At 43.4% G+C, this 13100-nt stretch overlaps 1 protein-coding gene across 2 annotated transcripts in view; it reads left to right on the plus strand.

Moving 5' to 3' along the window:
- LOC111159414 (suppression of tumorigenicity 5) overlaps positions 1 to 13100 on the plus strand; it is a 120021-nt gene that overhangs the window by 54673 nt on the left and 52248 nt on the right. The window lies entirely within an intron of this gene.

Here is a 13100-nt window from a genome sequence, read left to right on the forward strand (position 1 = left end):
AAAGGAGGAAAAAGAAGCAAATTCTGTCCCCATCATGACTCTGAAAGAAATTGGACAGACAGATGGGTGGACAGAGTCCCCATACTTGCCGTCTCTGCTCCAGTGTGACTGCATTTTTAGGGGAAGCCCTTTCTTTGACCAGGGTCTGTGTTTGTGAGAGCTTCCATCTCTCCATCTCTAGGTGGGGAAGAATGATGAAGAGAAAAGTTCTAAAGAGCAGCACTAGAGGAGCATTTCTGATATTTATTTTGTGTTGATTCCAGGCCCTCTGAACTAAATGGCTTAAAGAAAAATGAGGTTTTAACACCAAGAGTTTGAGGGGGACCATATGTGGGACCTCTGCTAATATCCTTTTCTAACTCTATCCAGATAAGCTGGGCTGCAGGGGTATACTTGGGATGAAGGATGGCTTCCTGCCACAAGAGATGACAAATACCAAGGGACAGACATGCTCTGGTACCAATTATAGAACTCAGTGCCAAACTCTCTAGACTCCGGTGTCTGCCACTTTCTGTGAGACCCTGGGCAAATTTCTTAACCTGAGCTTCAGTCTTCATCCATAAAATAGAAATACTGACAGCTAGGCTAAATGAGATAAATGCATGGGGCGCCTGGGTGGCTCAGTCAGTTAAGTGTCTGACTTGGGCTCAGGTCTTGATCTCAGGGTCCTAGGATTGAGCCAAGGGTCAGGCTTCCTGCTCAGCGGGGAGTCTGCTTCTCCCTCTCCCCTTAACCCTCCCCCAACTTGTGCTCTGTCTCTCTCTGTAAAATAAATAAATAAAATCTTAAAAAAAAATGAGATAAATGCATGCATGGAGCCAGCAGAGCCTGACAGTATATGTGTACTTTCTTCTACTACCTTCCAAAATTGAGAAAGGGCTGTTCTCCAAAGAGAAATCCAACCCTATAGATCTGGCCAAGATCTGTAGTATGAGAGTGACTCTGTTTCTTCTTGATAACTTTGTATATCTGATGTTCCCAGATCTGCTGAGCCCTGTAACCTGTGTACCCACTGTGTAGGTCCCTTTCTTACTCTCTAAATGGCATTTTAAAAATGAACAGAGTTCTTGGGGTGCCCGGATGGTTCAGTCCTTAAGCGTCTGCCTTTGGCTCAGGTCATGATCTTGGAGTCCTGGGATCAAGCCCCACATCAGGCTCTCTACTCTGCTAGGAAGACTGCTTCTCCCTCTCCCACTCCCTCTGCTTGTGTTCCCTCTCGCTGTCTCTCTATCAAATAAATAAATAAAATCTTAAAACATAAAATGAATAGAGTTCTTATTTAATGTAGCTGAATTTATCAATGTTTTTCCTTAGGTTATCATTTTTTGAGTCCTGTTGAAGAAGTCTCAGCCTACTCCAACGTCTGTCTCCTTGGCTTTTGCTTGAGGTTTTTCTTCTGCTTTCAGTGTTCCTCTTCTGCCTTCTTTATCTTTCTTTCCCAAGGCCTGCAAGACTCAGCCCAGTGTCACTCCCTGTCTCCTCCGGAAGCCCTCCCTGAAATCCATTCTGTCCACTGATTAGGTGTTTTTCTCCTTGCTCTCAGAGCTCTGTGTTCATACTACTTTCACAGTTCTTGTTACATTGTACCAAATCCTTTTCAGTCTAACTGGGGCAGGATGGCTTGCTGTTCAGAGGCAAGAGTAAAGCACAGTAGCATGGGGGCTTGGCTGGGAAGATGTTCTCAAGGGGTTTGAAGAAGTAAATGAATGAAAGCTTTGGATGCCCACACCTGTCCCTTTGCTCTGCTTTTCTGACAGTATTTCCCACCCTTCCTCAACCTGTTTCCTCTTTTGATGAGCATAAAGATCTTGTGGGCAGATTGTGAATCCCTTAGCGAGTCTATTCCTGATTGAGAGTTAACTACATTACAGTGCCTCAGACAGGGCTGATGAGTTGTATCCAAAACAGTAGACATCAGAAAAGGAAGGTCCTGTAATTCTTTAAGATCCACAGAAAGGACGCTTGCATTTTACAATTGGGAAATAATTATAATCTTTGCAGAGAGCAATTTCAGCTGAGTTTTTGGGCTGAGCCACCCCTGGGCTGAATCTTTTGGCCAGTCAGAAGACTGTCCCCTTTTGAGTTTTCTGAGTGGGTGTGATTTTTGCAGGTAGGTCAGACTGAACTGGGAAGACTGGTGGGATTGGAAGATGGGCCTGGATAACAGAGCCCAAAGCTATTAACCCTGCCCAGGGAGAGTCACTCTAAACTGGTGGCAAATGTTTGTCATTCAAAAAATATTTACTGAGGAGCTGTTGTGTAGCCACTGATGATACAGCTGTGAACAAAACGCAAAAATCCTGGGCGCCTGGGTGGCTCAGTGGGGTAAGCCTCTGCCTTTGGCTCAGGTCATGATCTCAGGGTCCTGGGGTTGAGTCCCGCATCAGGCTCTCTGCTCAGCAGGGAACCTGCTTCCTCCTCTCTCTCTCTGCCCGCCTCTCTGCCTACTTGTGATCTCTGTCTGCCAAATAAATAAATAAAATCTTTAAAAAAAACCACACACACAAAAATCCTTAGCTTATATAAACATAATGAGTGGGAAAGAAAAGTAGACCATAAATGATATGGAGAAAAATAGACCAGAAAGTGGGGAATAGGAGTGCTGAGGGGCAGCAGGATGGAGGAAGGTTTTTTGTTTTTCTGTTTTTTTTTTTAAATTTTAAGATTTATTTATTTATTTGAGAAAGAGAGAGAGAGCACTCATGCAAGAGAGCATTGGAGCGGAATGGGGAGTAGGAGAGGGAGAGAGAGAATCTCAGACAGACTCCCTGCATGAGTGTGGAGCCTGATGGAGGGCTCCATGTGGGGCTCAGTCTCATGACCCTGAGATCATGACCTGAGCTGAAATCAAGAGTCTGATACTTAACCCACTGAGCCTCTCAGCTGCCCCTGTTTTTGTTTTTTTTTTTTTTAATTTTATTTTTAAGTAATCTTCACACCTGGCATGGGACTCAAACTCACAACCCCAGATCAAGAGTTGCACATTCTACTGACTGAGCTAGCCAGGCGCCTTGAGGAAGGCTTTTTGGTAAGAATTTTGTTAATACTAATTTTTTACAATGTGGTTAGGGAAGTCCTCACTAAGAAGGTGGCATCTGACCAAAGTCCTGGAGGAAGAGGGAGCAGGCTTTCTCAGGGGTGTGCCCTAGTTACAAGGCATGGCAGGTATGAAGGCCCTGAGGTAGCACTGTGCCTCATATGTTTGAGGAAGTAATAAGGGGACAGTGGGACTGGTTGGAAAGAGAAAGGGGAAGAGTAGTTGAAGTTAGGTTAAAGCAATCATGGGGCCTCAGCTGATCAGGGCCTTGTGAGTCATTGTAAAGAATTTGGCTTTTACTTGGAGTGATTGGGAGCCCTTTCAAGGTTTTCAGCAGAGAAGTGACAAGATCTGCACTAACGCCAGTGGTAGTTTATTGAGGGTGTATTGTGTTAGTTTCCATTTTCACAGTGAAACAGGAAGCAAAATCAGCTAGAAGAATAAGGACAAGGAAAAAATTTGAAGGCTGAGAGTTGGGGGAAGGTAACCCATTGCCTAGAGACCTCAGATGTGTTCCTCTTGGTTCTGAGTGCCCTCTGTTTTTTGTAGATGGTGTCTAGTTGGTCTCCATATTCTCGTTATAGAGGTGGGGTGTTCTCCCCATGCTACAGATAGGAGAATGGCAATATTGAGACTTGCCCAGTCCCTTTGGCCCTTACTATTTCCTAGTTGCCTTCTGAGAAAGTTGGCTTGTGGATGGTGTGTTTTTCAGAGCAGGGAGGCATCTTGCCATCAATCAGGTTGAGTTCAGCTAGATTGGAGAACGTGGGAGGGGTGAGAAGGTGGTCAAGATTCAGGATCTGGAAAGGCTTCAGAAAGTTGACATTTGAACCAAAAGAATGGGGGAGGAGGACATCAAGATAGAAGGAATCGGTTGAATAAAACCAATGAACGTTCCTGAAGTGTGCAGGAAATGGCAACTAGTCTGCTGTGGCTGGCTGGAGGGAAGGCGCTGGTATGAGGTAGGGGTGCAGCCTTTTAATCAACATCATGATGATGGACCCATAGGCTCCTCTCACCAAAGTGAAAGAGGGCAGTGGTTAGCCCCCAGGAGCAGGGCTCCTTGTGGGGCAAGACTCTGTTCTACTTTCTTTTTCCACATTTGCCAAGTCATTGGACAGAGTAGGCTCCGTTGTCCTGGCAGAGTTGGGTTCAGCTGCTTGCTGAGAGGCTGAGTTTGCAGACTGTGTATGGGTTTTTAAAACTATCTTGGAAGCCACCAGATTTCCTTTGGCCTGGAATTACCTCACAAGCCCTCACCCCTTTTCAGGCTTTCAGGAAACATTTAAACCCAGCTTTCAGCCTCCACACAATCTGTACTGAAGTGGAGAAGGACCATCTGGCAGGAAAAAGGACAAAATGGTTGAGGTTGAAAACCCAAACTTATAGGCCTCTTTGAAGAGGAGGGTTGGGAAAGAGGATGTGGGAGTGATAAATGGACAGTGAAGAGATGGAAAGAGCTTAATTTTTTTCTGATTATTATTCAACAACAACAGAAAAAACAAAACCAAACCAAACCAAAAACCATCTTTTCCCGTGGCTGCTTGAGAGGATTTCAGCCTCATAAGGGGCCTGTAAAAACAAACCAGATCTCAGTTCCTCTCCACTTGACCAGCCTCATAATCCCCTTGACATTTTTGCTTGAAGGGCCTTCTGGACCCCTAGAACCTGGGGCTGGAATGGAGAAGCTCCAAGGTATAAGGTATGTAGAAATAGTAACAGAGAAACAGGGTCTGGCATTTTGGAGGGAAGCATGGGATAGAGTGGAGAAAATCATTCCTGGCTCCCGTTCTAAAGCTTCCATTGCCCACCCACCCAGCCTCCGAGCCCACTTTGTCCCCTTTCCCTTGGAAACCCTTGCTTTTAGGCACAGCAGAGCCAAAGATAGGTTGTGCGCAGATAAGCAGTGAGAAGTGAATTGGGAATGGAGGGGAGGAGAAGGGGGATGAAGGAAGAGAAACCCATGTGAATGAGATGAAAGCAGATTTCCCAGGAACAGCCTCTTCTTGTGGGTGTGTTGGATGAGAACCTGCTACTGCAGCACTGTTCCAGAAGGTAATAGTGACCGTCGTGAGAAGATTGACTGAAAGCCCCAAGGTGGACAAAATCAGCTGAGGGATGGGAGGAGGGAAAGGCTTGCTGTTGACAGTCCAGCTGGGTGGCAGCCACAGTTGGAAAACTCCCTTTTCACAGTTTTATAGCAGCTGTGACTTTGGGAAGAGGAGTGCACTTTAAAGGATACAGCCAGTGTGGAATTTCTAGGACCCCTCATCACCGTTGCTTTCAACTCTTTAGGGATCCTCTTTTGTCATCAGTTTAAAAGTCAGTTGACATTAAGTTGAGGACCTAGGGAAGAGCTAGCTAAAACTGCCCTCTAGCTTTCTCAGCCAGGTGGGGACAGAGGGGGCCAGCATGGCAGGAGAGCGGTGTGGCTGAACATCCTAGGAATCCCAAAGAGCAGAGGCTGAGCCCGTGAGCTGTTAGTCCAGGCAGAGCCAGGAAAGGGAGACACAGCCCTTGCCACCTTAGCCCAAGGCCAGGATATCTGCCAGAGAGAAGGGAAGACTCAAACACTCACGCGTTTGAGAACTCTGGTTTGGGTGGTTAAAAGGAACTCATTCTAGTGATGACCCTCCCAGAAGCTGGTAGTGCCAGTGTTGCTTGCTGGGACTTTTGAAGGAGGAAATTAAAGACCTAAGCCCTCCTCTGGGGGAGCTGCTGGTCTGTCTATTCCTTTTCTTGGCCAAGGACGTGCAATGATGAAAGGTTGCAGGAGGGAGTCAGTAAGAGGGGAAGGAGGGTCTGAGCAGGTGTTCCCTGGGCTGGGGGTGTGGGTGTGCTGACCTCACCGTGGTCAGACCACAGCCGTATGGAGCTGTGCAGTCTCCAGGATCTCAGTGCACACATAGAGCTCCGTTCCCTTTCCCACCTCTTCCTTCCCTCCAGGCTGCCACTTCCACAGGGGAGATTGCTTAAGAAATTAGTGGAATGCAGTTAGCAGAAATTCTCTGATATGGTTTAGAGGTTTCCTTTGTCGGATATCTTGACTTCTTACCTGGACCAGTAAAGCGGAGTGCTTGGCAGGGTCTGTGTTTCCTCTACAGGGCAACTTTAACCCCAGCAGAATGGGACTCTTCCATCCAAATGCTGCTATCTGTTTCTCATCACCAAATGCTGGTTCAAATGTCTCCTCCTTCAGGGGCAAGATGTCTTGTCATGTCCACAGTTAGGCCCATGAGAAAGTATCACACAGACATTTAGAAATATCACCTAAACAAGGAGGAACTTTTTGTTTTGTTTTGTTTTGTCTAGGATAGGAAGGTTTATTCTTAGAGGTTGGGCATCCCTCGGAAGGTGTGCCCTTCAGAGCCTGACCTGATGGATCGCTTTCTGGACCTTCGGGAGAGCATTTGTGATCATGGGATTGGATTATAGGGAGAAGGAGTGGGAGAGAGAGAGAGTTGCAAGATGAAGGCTGGCCCAGGCTAAAGCTAGGAGCCTTCCAGAGGTCTTTCCTCCAGTGGCAGTAAGGAGAATAGATGGGAAGGGGGGTTTCAAATGGCTCAGAGGTAGTATGCCCTGCGTTGAAATAGCCTCCTCTTCCCTGCACTACGTAGGCCCAGCTGTCCAGAGACTTCGTGTAGTTGCTCCACTGGAAGCATGTTCCTGGTACAGTACCTTTTAACCCTCCCCTGCTGGGACTTAGTCTAGGGCTACAGCACTCACCTGCTGATGGAGAGTCAGCTGGCCAGTGGCAGGCACCGGGTGGGGAGGGACAGCTATAAGTTGGAGAGAGCTTGCTGCATCTAAATGGGCCCCTTTTACTCAGTCTAGTCAGCTGTGGCCACGCAGAAATGCAGACAGTGACATCAGATTTTCTAATTTTTCAAGAGAAAGGCCAGTCTGACTTTTTATTTGTATTTTATTTGTACCTACCCACTTTTTAAAATGTTTGGTAACTAATTCAAATTTCTTAAAAATAAAGGGAAGGCCAGATGAGACCTATTTTTGCTCTTACAAACCATCAGCAATGTCTTCAGGTATAAACTCTTTCTCCTAGGAGTCAAAAGTGAGGAGAAAGTGCAGAAGGCAGATGTTAGCTACCAGAGGTGGGTGGCAGGAAGAGTTGCTCTGAGATACAGGAATATTGAGCACCAGAAAATTGAGGAACTGTTTAGAGGAGACATTGATAATGCTTTCACCGGACCTCACGTTGGACCTGCTCTCTGTCGTTGAAGGTCGGTGGTTCCTGTGCAGGGTGGAAGAAGCTGAGGGGTGGGAGGAGGATAAGGGACTAAATGAATATCCGTCTTTTATTTGCTTGCAGCTGGGAAACCTTAGGAAGATGGTCAGTAGTGACCTTTATACCTTTCCAAGTCCTCAGAAAGCAGTAGGACACAAGCTTTTACCCTTACAGGTATATAAACTAGCTTAAAATGCAAATTCCTAGGCCCTATTCCTATAGATTTCCATTCAGGAGGTAGAGGTGGGTCCTGGGACTCTATTTTTAATAAGTGCCCCTTTGATGTGAAGGAGGGTAAGTAGATAGCGGAGTCAGACAGAGCTGTGCCCACATTCCTGCCCTGTTTGTTCACTAGGTGAGTGATCTTGGACCATTCAATCTCTCTGAACCTAAATTTCCTGATTAGAAAACTTGTCCTGGAGAGCGGTGAGAGCTGAATTAGAAGATGATTAGAGGTAATACAGAGTCCTGGCTCCAAGCTGGGGCACTGGTGCAGGCTACCTGGCTCAAATTCCTGCTGGGTCACTTTCTAGCCTAGTGACTCAAGGCAAGCTGTTTAAGTGCTCTGTACCTTGATTTTCTTGGTAACATGTAAATAATAATAGTATCTACTTCTTAGGGTTGTTCCTAGGATGAAGTGATTTAATATATGTGAAGTGCTTATAACTTCAGCTGTTACAGAAAGAATTTAGGAACATGTCTTAATAAATGTACTTTTGCCTTTCCCGAGGTCCTCTACCATGGGTAACAAATAGGTTAAGGCCTACTTCAAATGTCACCTCCCTGTGAGGCATTCCTGGGGTCCAGTTTTTACCTGACTCTTCTACCTTTATAGTTATATCCTCCGAGGGCAGAGACCGTGTCTGAATGTTTTTATATCCTAGTGCCTTTGCACAGTGCTTGCATAGAGCAAATGTATTGAATGACAGTAGTAACAGGAGTTTAAAGATGACTCAAGGCCGGGAATGGACTGGTTGTTTTCCAAATACCTCGAGCAGCATGACCTGGAAGAAAAACCATTTATTAAGCTTCTGTGCCAGGCAATCACATGAGGTAGATCATGTTATTATTATTGCTCTTAGGGTGAGAAAGTTGAGTCTTTGAAACTCACTTGTGCAAATGTCACTTAACTACCAGTTGGTGGAGGCAGGGTTGGAATTAGTTATCTGACCCCAAGTTAGGTGTTCTTCCTGCTGCACCTCAAGTACCTGGGTTAGTGGTTTCTTTGTCTCGTCTCAATGCAGAGTTTGTAGAACAATTTTAGGAGTACCTTATTATAGTCCTTTTTCTGGACAGTCCTGACTCTTCAGATGGTTGTCTATAATTTGTCAGAGTTGGGTTTTTGAGCTACTCATGACTGGTGATAGATGCTAACTGAACAATTTCATTTTCTAAACATGAAGTTTCTGCCTGGACTTTGCATCGAAGGGCCTGAGAACTAACAAAACAGCCTCTCAGCCCCCTTCTCTGCTCCATTCCCAATGGGTATTTCCTCTACTGGGAGTATCTTCTCTCCGTGCAGCCAGGTTAGCTGAGATGTCAAACTGAAAGCCTAGCTGAGAGCCTGGAGTTGCTCTTAGGGCCCTGGAAGAAGCAGTGTCCCCCAGGAAGCCATCCATGCGCAGTGTGCAAGTCTCAGCTTCAGGTGTAAAGGGTTATCCTGGTCCTTAGTTTCTCAAGCCCCTAGATTATTCCCTGATCTCACAGACCTGGCCTAGAGAGAGCAGGTGGGAGGAAGGATGACAAGTTGGCATCTCTCTTCTTCTGACAGAATGGGCTTGTCTGGGGTTTTCAGCGGGGCCTGCCCAACATGCCTGAACTCCAAGGCTACTTTTTTGAGAATAGCAGCTGTGCTCTTGCAGAAGTGTGATCAAGAATCCTTGCCATGGGCCTCGTAGAAATTTTGATCCACTCCTCTCTTGGTTACCTCTTCCCAGGCTTTTTCTTCTTGGCCCAAGCAAATGTCAGAGTCATCTGTATTTTTCCTTCTTACTAAGTTGGCTCTGTGTTCTCATATTCAATGACATGAAAGCATTTCTGAGCAGTGGGCCCACCCTCCTTAGATCGGAAATTCGGGGAAAGAAAGAATATATTTTTTATCATGTTATTTTAATATCTTTCAGTTTTTGGTCTTTCCACACATCTTCTGCCCTTTCCCTGAGGACTTGCCCTGGAGCTGCTAGAGCATGTCTAGTGTTGTTTTGATGGGTTATGATGGTTATTGTGACCATTGTTACCATGGGCACTGTGCTCCCTGAGGACCCTGAGAGCCGGCCTGGGAAAGCTTCCAGAGGCTGCCTCTCTTCTCCTTCTTCTGTTGCACACACAGCCATATGCCAAGCACTTCACTTGGCACTGGGTTGGGGCAGATAAAGATCTCATGAGAGCCAGTGTGCACAGAGGCTCTGGTGGCAGGCTTGACTTCTGCTTATCCTCAGTATCATCATCATCGTCGTCATCATCACTAACATGCTGTATACTTAGGTTTATAAAGATTCCCCCCCACCCCAACAACTAGAGAAAGCTTTTCTCTACTTTGTGAAGGATAAAAGTGAGGCTTAGGTTTGGTTTTCTTGTCACCGAGACCAATCACTTATTTGCACCAAGGTAATAAGTAAGATGGCCTCTAGGAATAAGGTCTTTTAGTGGCTGTAAATAAATCTGTTTAACTTTCCCATCCCAGTGCACTTCATTTTGGGAATGCTTGGTGTATCAATTGTGTTCTTTCTCACATCCACTCTCCAGCGCACTTAAAAAAATTTTTTTTGCCCTTAGGTTTTATTTTAATGGCTATATTGAGATGTAATTCACATATTATAAAAATTGCACATTTCTGTTGTTTTTAGTTTTTTCACAGAGCTGTGCAACCATCACCATGATCTAATTCCAGTACTTTTTTTTTCACCTCAAAAAGAAACCCATACTTATTGAAGCCATTCCCTCTTCTGCCACTTTCAACCCAACCTAGGCAACCACTAATTTACTTTTTGTCTCTATAGATTTGTCTATTCTGGACATTTTGTAAAAATGGCACCAGGGTTCTTGCATATTATAGAGTGTATCACTACTTCTCATTCCTTTTTATGTCTGAGTAATGTTCCATTGTATGGATATACCCCATTTGGTTTATGCTTTCATCCATTGATGGACATTTAGATTGTTTCTACTCTTTGGCTATTATGAATAATGCTGTTACAAACATTTGTGTATAGGCATTTTGTGGGCACAGTATTTTTATTTCTCTTGGATATAGACATAGGAGTGGATCATGCGAGGTCACATGGTCACTCTGTACAACTTTTCTGAACGCCGAACTGTTTTCCAAAATGGCTGCACCATTGTACATTCTCACCAGCAATAAATGAAGGTTCCAGTATCTGCACAGCCTTATTAGCATTTGTTTTTATCTGTCTGTTTCATTATAGCCATCCTGGTGGGTGTGAGGTTATATTACTTCATTGTAGTTTGGATTTCTGTTTCCCTGATGACTGGTGATTGTTTTGTCAGCTGACTGGCCGATTTTATATCTTTGGAGAAATGCCTATTCAAATCCTTTGTCCAGTTTTTTTTTTTTTTTTAAAGATTTTATTTATTTATTTGACAGAGAGAGATCACAAGTAGACAGAGAGGCAGGCAGAGAGAGAGAGAGAGGGAAGCAGGCTCCCTGCTGAGCAGAGAGCCCGATGCGGGACTCGATCCCAGGACCCTGAGATCATGACCTGAGCCGAAGGCAGCGGCTTAACCCACTGAGCCACCCAGGCGCCCCTTTGTCCAGTTTTTAATTGGGTTATTTGTCTTTGTTATTGAATTGAAAGAATTCTTTTTTTTTTTTTTTTTTTATTTGACAGAGAGAGAGAGAGAGAGATAGATCACAAGTAGGCAGAGAGGAGGAAGCAGGTTCCCTGCTGAGCAGAGAGCCCGATGCGGGCCTTGATCCCAGGACCCTGAGATCATGACCTGAGCCGAAGGCAGAGGCTTTAACCCACTGAGCCACCCAGGCGCCCTGAAAGAATTCTTTATACATTCTGGATACAAGCTCCTTAGCAGATATATGATTTGCAAATAATTTCCCCCCCATTTATGGCTGTCTTTTCAATTTCTTGGTGGCCTTTTTATAGCACAAACAGTTTTAATTTTTATATAATGCAGTTTATGTCTTTTTTTGGTGCTGGTCCTTTTGTTATCAGATCTAAGAAACCATTGCCTAATCTCATGTTACAAAGATTTACCCCTGTTTTCTTCTAAGCTTTGGTTTTGTAATTTTTTACTCTTAAATTTAGGTCGGAGATCCATTTTTACTTACTTATTTATTCATTTTTTTGTATGGTATGAGGTAAGCGTCCTACTTTACTTTTTGCATATGAATATCCAGTTGTCCTAGCATCATGGGTTGAAAAGACTTCTTTCCCTATTGAATAGTATTGGCATCCTTGTTGAAAACCAATTGACCACGAACGTTTGGGTTTATTTCTGGACTCTTAGTTTTATTCCCTTGATCTCTGTTTCTATTCTTATGTCTGTATACACTGTCTTGATTACTGTAGTTTTGTAGTATGTTTTAGAATTAGTCTGAGTTCACTAACTTTATTCTTCTTTTTCAAGATTATTCTGAATCCCTTGGATTGCCATAAAATTTTAGGACCAGTTTGTCAGTTTCTGCAGTTGATGGATATTCTGTTCAATTTATAAATCAATTTGGGGAATATTGCCATCTTAACGATTTTGAATTTTCTGATCCATGAACATGGGATGTCTATTTATTTATGTCTTCTTTAATTTCTTTCAATGATGTTTTATACTTTGCACTATACAAGGCTTACATTTCTTTTGCTAAATTTATTCCCAAGTATTTTTGTAAGTATTCTTAGAAATATTAAGGTTTTTTCTGCTCTTATTAATGGAATTGTTTTTCTTGATTTCATTTTCAGATTTTTCATTGCCAGTGGTTGGAAGGAAAATTGATTTTTAAAATATTACTCTGTATCCTGCAAACTTGCCTGACTCTATATATTAGTTTACGAGTTTTTAATGGACTCCTTTGGATTTTCTGTGTACATGAGTATATCATCTGCAAATAAGAGATAATTCTACTTCTTCATTTCCAATCTGGATGTATTCTTAAGTTTTAACCTTTTTCCTTCTTTTATTATTTTAACATGAAATAATGTTCCCCAAAGAATAATGATATATTTGCTAACTCTGTATGGTACATGCATGGACCTTTTTCACTTTGTCAGTTTTTTTGACTTAATTTTAATGAATATTAGAAAAAATACAGCTCATAATTTTATGGTGTTGGCTCAAATGTTATTCTGTTAGAATATTCCTCCCTGAACCTTCTATTTCAAATAACAGATCTTCACTGTCCCTCTACCTTGCTTCATTTTCTTCTTTATACTACTTATCATCATCATACATATTATACATAAATGTACAGTGATGTATCACACACATGTGACATGCGCAGGCTTATTGTTTGTTTTTCCTGTGATGTGATCTCCCTGAGGGCAGAGACTTTGTTTCATTCTTTGTTGGATGGTGGTGCCTAGGACATAGGTGCTCAGTAAATATTTGTTGAATGACTAAATGATTAATTATATTGAACAAGGTTAAATCTTTAAGACAAGCAAGTTAGTTTCAAGTTGGTTCAAGAAAAATACTGAATAAATAGTTATTCAGGAGGTATGCAAATAGGATGAATTTGCCAAAGCTCTATGGCATGCTAGAAGTTTGGGAATCTTTAAGAAATGAGAAGAGGTAGGATGGAAATGGAGTTTTGTCATTTTCTGTGAAGTGATTAGTTATGTGTTAGCTCACAGA

This window comes from Enhydra lutris, unplaced genomic scaffold, assembly GCF_002288905.1.
Source record: "Enhydra lutris kenyoni isolate GAN:26980312 unplaced genomic scaffold, ASM228890v2 scaffoldscaffold68, whole genome shotgun sequence".
In the NCBI taxonomy this organism is placed as follows: Eukaryota; Metazoa; Chordata; class Mammalia; order Carnivora; family Mustelidae; genus Enhydra; species Enhydra lutris.